The sequence below is a fragment of the Pteropus medius genome, unplaced genomic scaffold (genome assembly GCF_902729225.1).
Source record: "Pteropus medius unplaced genomic scaffold, Ma_sr-lr_union100, whole genome shotgun sequence".
Classification (NCBI taxonomy): Eukaryota; Metazoa; Chordata; class Mammalia; order Chiroptera; family Pteropodidae; genus Pteropus; species Pteropus medius.
The window spans coordinates 25,356,134-25,363,188 of record NW_024346667.1 but is presented as its reverse complement, the minus strand read 5'-3'; the positions used below and the strand labels follow the sequence as shown (position 1 = coordinate 25,363,188).

At 33.3% G+C, this 7,055-nt stretch overlaps 1 pseudogene; it reads right to left on the bottom strand.

Moving 5' to 3' along the window:
• Positions 1-6,364: 6,364 nt before the first annotated feature.
• LOC120613559 (uncharacterized) lies at positions 6,365-6,483 on the bottom strand (annotated as a pseudogene).
• Positions 6,484-7,055: the final 572 nt, after the last annotated feature.

Below are 7,055 nucleotides of genomic sequence, written 5' to 3'. Positions count from 1 at the left end.
CATACTTTGGAAATTGTTTTTAATTATAAATGCAATTTACCAGGGAGTTTAAATGTTCTCATTTATTTTTTAAACAAGACAAGGGTACAGAGAAGGGAAGGAAAGGCTAACGTGTTGGTAGAAGCTATGACTGTAATGAAAGCTAATATTTATTCATCATGCATAAGCAAACTTTTTATTATTTATGCAGATTTCCATTTGGTCACTATTCAGCATACTTTACTATTTAACCACTTAAAAGGACCACAAGGATTATTCACAATAAAATATTTATTTACAATAAAATATATTTGACCCCTTACTAGGATAATCAGTACGTCTTCCATATCTGTTTCCCAGATTCTCACATGCCTAGCACAGATTAGGTGCTTAAAAAATATTTAATGACTGAATTCAGAGTTTATAATTAAATGACCAGTTAGTAGTATTTTACATCATGAAATGTAAATGTAAGGGAAATTATGGAATTTTAGGAGCTGGGGAGGCTTAGAAGTCTAAACTAGTCCTCATTTAATAAGTAAGGAGGAGCATAAAGGGTTAAGGAACGTAGGTCACTCGGATGGCAAGGAGTTGAGCCTAGTTTTCTTGATTCTCAGATCAGCACTTTCTACTAAATTGGCGCTTCCTAGTCTTTTATTCCTGAAATGTTTTTGCAGCTTCTCGTTAGGAGTTACCTTCATAGATTATGGCACAGTCTTATTCTGGTCGATTGACTATTGTCAGAGTTAGATGAGATTATATCTAGAAGCACTAAAAAAAGCCTACAAGAATGGAAAGAGTAAGACATTATCATCCAGTGATGGTAAATCAACAAGTTGTTATCACCATGCCATTTAAAACATCTCTGGACCTCTGGACCTCAAGTATTGGCATCTGATGGTAGATATTTAATATCTGAAGAAACAGCTGAATGATACCATTTGATATCTGGTTTCAATTAAGTTCCTACCTTAAACACTTGAGAGTCAATTTGCCTTCCTCCTTATACTTAATTCAGGGTTTTAAAAACTTTAGGGTGCCTGGAAATCACCTATAATTAACATCTAAGTTTTGGATAGTGTATTAAAAATGCACATTCTTGAACTTTATCCCACTTTCAAATGCAGTAGATCTGAGCGGAGAGCCAGAAAACTCTTTTTAACAGGTACCCCCCACCCCAGGTGATTAATTGCAAGATTTATTCTTAGTCTATATAGATTTCAGGGTAATCACACTACTCCAACTTTTTGGCCATTCGCTCTGGAACTTCAGAGAGTACTGTTTGGAGTAGTAGCGAGGATGTGGGGTTGATAAGGAAGAAGAAATAAAATGTCTATTCAAATTGTATCTGTGACATCTCACATGGTTATCAGCTATATTTTGTCAACTACATCTGTCTGGAGTTTAAGAGGAGGACCTATTATCTCTTACTTAGAAGAGAAATAAAATTTTAATCATCCCCACCTTATTTTACAGTAAACTTTAAATTACTGGCTGGTATAAATACAATGTTCTACTCATACAATTTCTCACCTCAAATGGAGAATTCTTTATTTTAGCATTTTCCTATGATGAAGTAGATTGACATTCACATGATTGAATGTGGATCATACCTTTGCACATCTGTAGTTGTAAATGTGTAAAATCAAAATTATTGCCTAAGCTAATAAGTTTATTTTATTGAGATCACTGTCTTCTCTTTTTTTTTTACAAAAAAGATAGGTCCATGGATACTGGCTTGTCCACTTATTAGAAATAGACATCGAAAGAACTGGGTTGAGACTGTCTAGTGGAAATCTGGAATGGAATGTGCAGTTTCAGAATTTACCAAAGAACATTTCTTAAAAGCCGTGTGGTTAAGTCATAAAGGTAGATTCCAAAATGTACCCGTCTCTTCTGTGTAGTTAAATTATTAGTAGATCCTCAGTAATACTAATGACACGGGAGATGGCAGGGGACCTATGTGCAGAGGTCTCCCTTGTTTGGGGGCAGAGAGGAGTATAGAACCCTTTCCCTTCCCAGCCACACCTGATTTGTCACTCCCTGCCCTCTGCCCCTACTGCTTCTGTGCTACTTTTTTTGTTGCTTACTTAAAGCTGGTAAAAACTACGTTCAAAGATTTAGCACATTTGATGAATAAGAAATGAGTAGAATCTGAGTTCTGGTCTACTATAATTTTAAACTAATAAGTGGTATTTTAAATCTCCAGGTGCTAAAAATTGTAATGTATTTTTTAGGGACATGGTTTTTTAAGAAAACTGATTTGGGGAGAGAGAATCTCAGGAATAATGTGTCATCTATATTCTATTTCAACAATAATGTTGCTGTTTGTATTCAATTTTATAAATTTACGCCAAAATTTTTAAGACAATATGATTAACTGGTTTCAATGCTTTCTATTAGTTCTTTTACACAGCTTCCCATCAATGAGTTTTCTGTTGCAAAAAAAAAGGAGGTCTTTCCTCCTTCGGAAGACACAAGTCTGGGAATTTCAGCAGAGGAAGATAAATAATTCTCATGTGTCTACTTCTCACCCTTTCCCAGTCAGTTTGGCTAAGGTACCTGAGGTAGGCTTGAGAAAAATTTTAACCTAGGACATTGTCTTCACATGCTTAGCGTATGTAGAATTTTTTAAAATAGTCGTGTACTTCTTTACGGGCTAGGAAAAATAAATTAGTACATTGTTAAATACTAGGCTCTTTTCAGAAAACTTTAAAAATGATTTAAAAACTTATAAGATTAACATTTTATAGAACGAATTTGTGTTCGCAAAATATGGATTCATAAAACCTTAGTTCTGACATTACATATTTGATATCAACGATAATAAATTCTGAGGTATAACTTAAAAAATAGATGTTCTGAAGAGAATACAAGCTGGAAAATAAAAATTATTTATGAGAATTCATTGTCAGTTAATGTCACAGCCACACTATGATTTAATACATTATACATCATTTATGATTTAATACATACAGGGTAAAAAGAATCCCACATATTTGTGTTCTTTTCTGCAGATAAATTGCCAATATTCTAAAAGCCTTTCTGTACTTCTCATTCTGTGATCTAGTCTGATCCTAAATTTATGTAGCAATTACGTTTCAGAAAACCAAGGAAACAATTACTCTAGTGTGCCTGAAATTAAAGTTGAGAAATATCTTCTTAATACCATCTATTAGACCAAAGTACTTGTTTTGAGCTACTAGCAGCAATGAAATTACATCCCATTTTTGACTCTGTGTGTACTCTGTGCCTAAATTATTGTTGGTAGATTAGACATGTACAATTACTTAGTATCTTGGAAACAAGGTACAAATTCGTGTATCGAATGGTAAAATAATGAAAATAAGCCATAAAGAAAACCATAAAAATTATCTTCTGCACTTTAATAAAAAAATGTATGAATATTTTTTGTATATTATACATATATACTTATGTGTGTGTCTGTGTGTGTGTATATATATATTATATATATGTGTGTGGGTGTGTATATATATATTATATATATGCGTGTATGTATATATTATATATATATATATATATATGTATATGGCACTATTTGAAGACTAGTACAAAATCCTGATTATTACACATACTTTAGTTAGTATCTTTAATTTCTACTCATAAGGTTGGTGAAATGGGAATTAATATTACATTGGCTTATTTTGTAGTTGGTTGCATTACACCATCCCCCAAACAGAACAAACTGACCTTATGTGGTAAAAGCTTTCTATTCATATCGAGGCTGGATGGACTAAACAGTGTTTCTAACAAGAGATATGACCCAGATAATGACATACGACAAATACAATGGAATAAAATCTATTCTTATAGAATTCCTATTAAAATGTGATAAATAGATGATGGTGGTCTATACTGTTTGAATGGTAGAGGTGAACTTCTAAAAGGTTCTCAGTATCAATAGCCACTGCAGTGTGCAAAATATATTGCAGCTCTTTTAACCTTTCATTGTGTGCTCCCGTAACATGCAGGAGTGCTGGGAAAACATTTGCTCTCTCCCCCATCCCATCACTCTTGCAAATATCGGTTTTACTACTCACCATGCATTGTTTTATCTCAGATTTGATTTAGGACTGTCAGGCTTAATTATGCAAGCTGTCTTAGTAGCTCACTGAGTCATATAAAGCAAAATGATTGATTTTTTTTTTGAACATCAGTTTGGTTTTTGACCAAGTAAAATTGCTAGTACATTCACTGGCAACAACATAAGTTCAAATGAATTGTTTAGCAAGATTATGGGCAGAAGAAAATAACTGTAGGCGTTAACTTTATTGATACAGTCAAATATTGTTAGTTTGAACCATTTGAAATTTTCTCCAAATGGTAATTTCATTTGGTTCAATCCACTATATGGACTACAGAATGTGTTTCTATATTTATTTTTCTTCACAGAACATCTCCCTGTACCATTACTCTCCAGAACACATTTTGGGAAATACTGTCATAGATGATAGCTGGCGATTCATGATAGTGTACATTTCTAAGTGATATTTCTTAGACAATAGATTGTCTAAGAAGACAATCTATTAGAAGATCATGGGCCTTAAAGCATTAAAATATTTCGTATTAGATTAGGAAACTGCTATTCTTTAGTGTAGACTCTGTGGTTCTTAACTTGGAGTGTTTTTTTGGCTCCAATGTTATAGAAACCATTAAAAACCTGTAAGATGTACACTTTTTTAGGAGAGGGGGTCCATGGCTGGTCTTTTTTTTTTTTTTTTAGGTAATATCTGAAGAGAAGGAAAGAGAGGGGTTGGAAGGGAGTCTCTCAAAGTTTCTTCTTTGGGAGCAGGTATAACAATATAAATGTTTCTCAAATTTGATAGTGCACAAATCTTTTTAAAAAATTTTTTGTTATGGGCACCCAGGAACATATCCACAGACCACAGTTTAGGAAACAGCGAGTTAAGAAACGAAAACTTTTATGAAAATGTCTTTTCAATTTCTTACATAATTGTTATACCGGTAAGATTGTATCTCAAGTTAAAGAAACATTGTCCTAAAGAATATTGAGTTTCAAGTGGCTATATTGGAAAAACTTCTGAATGATTGTAGCCAGGAAATATTTAATGGTCTTAGACATCTAGAAAATATCTAGCATGTATATTTCTGCCCAATGGGGAATTTATTTATAATTTAGACTATAAATAGGAACTCATTCTTACACCAAAAGGAGCACCATCTTCAGTTTAACAAATTTCACTGTCTGTCTCTGCTTTATAGAGCTCATTCCAGGCACATTATGATGAATGTGAAATTTGAATAAGTTTACAAAGTCTAAGGACATTCTACAAATACTAAAAATTTAGCCTCTGCACAAGAACATCAGAAAAGGGAAGGAATCAAATAGAACACAAAATGATCCAGAAAAGTCTCTGGAAGGAGAAATGGAGAGGAGGCCAGAATGAGGCCCTTCTTTTAGTTGTAACCAGCTTAAGCATCTCTCCATTTCCTCAGGGTGGAGGATGTAAAAAATTGTATAATTACCTATTATAGTTGCATAATTTATTTTTGTTATGGAAAGGCAAAATAAATTGCTCTTACAAAGAGGATTCAATCATGCTTGTTAATACTTTTTTTTCATAAATTTTTAGTTAAAGAATACATCTAGACACTTTTACATATAGCCATCAGAACTGGATGGACGCCTAAAGACTTTCCCCAGTGTGGGCAAGTGCATTACTCCTTACAGAAAACTCATTTAAAAAGTTTTCTTTCTGTGAATGCAACATGAAATATAAAAATAGAGTTTAGTTCTCATAGAGTGCTCCACTTACATTGTCATAACACTCATGATATTTTATTGTAACTGATTGTATTGAACTTCCCTATTAGAGTATAATCTTCTTGGGGGCCAGCACTATTTGATCACATTGGTCCTTACTGCTGGCACACAAAAGCTATTTAAGAGACAGTAATTGAAAACTTATTTCCAAATGTTTCTTGCTGATTCCTAACCTGTGAGATTCTCATTTGTATTTCTAGAATATTGTGGTCTTTACGTACTGATTTTAGATGAATACTACAAGCATTGGTGATAATTCTTTTTACTTAATAACTTGACAGTATTTCTCAAGCTATCAACTATCTATTTGGGCAGAGTTTTTCAGATCAGTTGTGCCTCAAAAATGGGTCAGAGATCAATAGAAAATGGATTCGTTCTTTTTTTTTTTTTGGAACTGGTTTTGAGAGTACCCTATCAATGCTAATGTGGAATTCTAGTATTTTAGAACTGCAAAATTAATGACCTTTTTTTCTCAATATAATAAAACTTGCTTTAAAATTTTGACTTTAGAAATTAAAATATGGTTATCAAGTTCTTTATTAAGAATGATAAAGCTGCTGCAGCTTTAAAAAAAAAAAAAGCCTACAGCACCTGGTATTTCTAGGTGGCCTCCCATCCAAGTACTAACTAGGCCCGACCGTGCTTAGCTTCCAAGATCAGACAGGATCGGGCACATTCGGGGTGGCATGGCTGTAGACTACTACAGTATTTTTCAGTGTTTCTCTGAATCAGTCATCCAATAACCTGGTATCCATCTTGCTCTATCTGTCAAGATACCTTCCAGAGAGCTAACCTTATACATAGCAAAGAATAATGGATGCTATATGTGTATATAATAAAGTTTCCAGGGAATTTAAAAATAATAAGAAGAGAAGACTTAGTATTCTAGGAGATATTTTCTTTCTCTTCCAGATTTTCTCTGCTATGTAAAATAGCTTCGGGATGAGAAAGCCACTTGATACCATGTACTAGATTTACTTGTAAATATGAAAAAATAATGAAAACACAGATCTGTAAATCTTTTGCAGGAACTGATAGAGAAGTACATATAATTTGCTCTTAGTACTTCTTTTGATTAATCACCTTAGTGAAATGAGATTAGAGAGCTGTTGAACTTATATACTCATTTATTCAATAAACATTTATTTTGTGCTTTTTATTGGTCATACATTTGATGCTGAAGGTACAACCTTTAGAATGCAATAGTGGGAAATACACAGACAAGGGCACCGAGTGGCTGCATGCAAGTACATGTTTGTATAGAGTATAG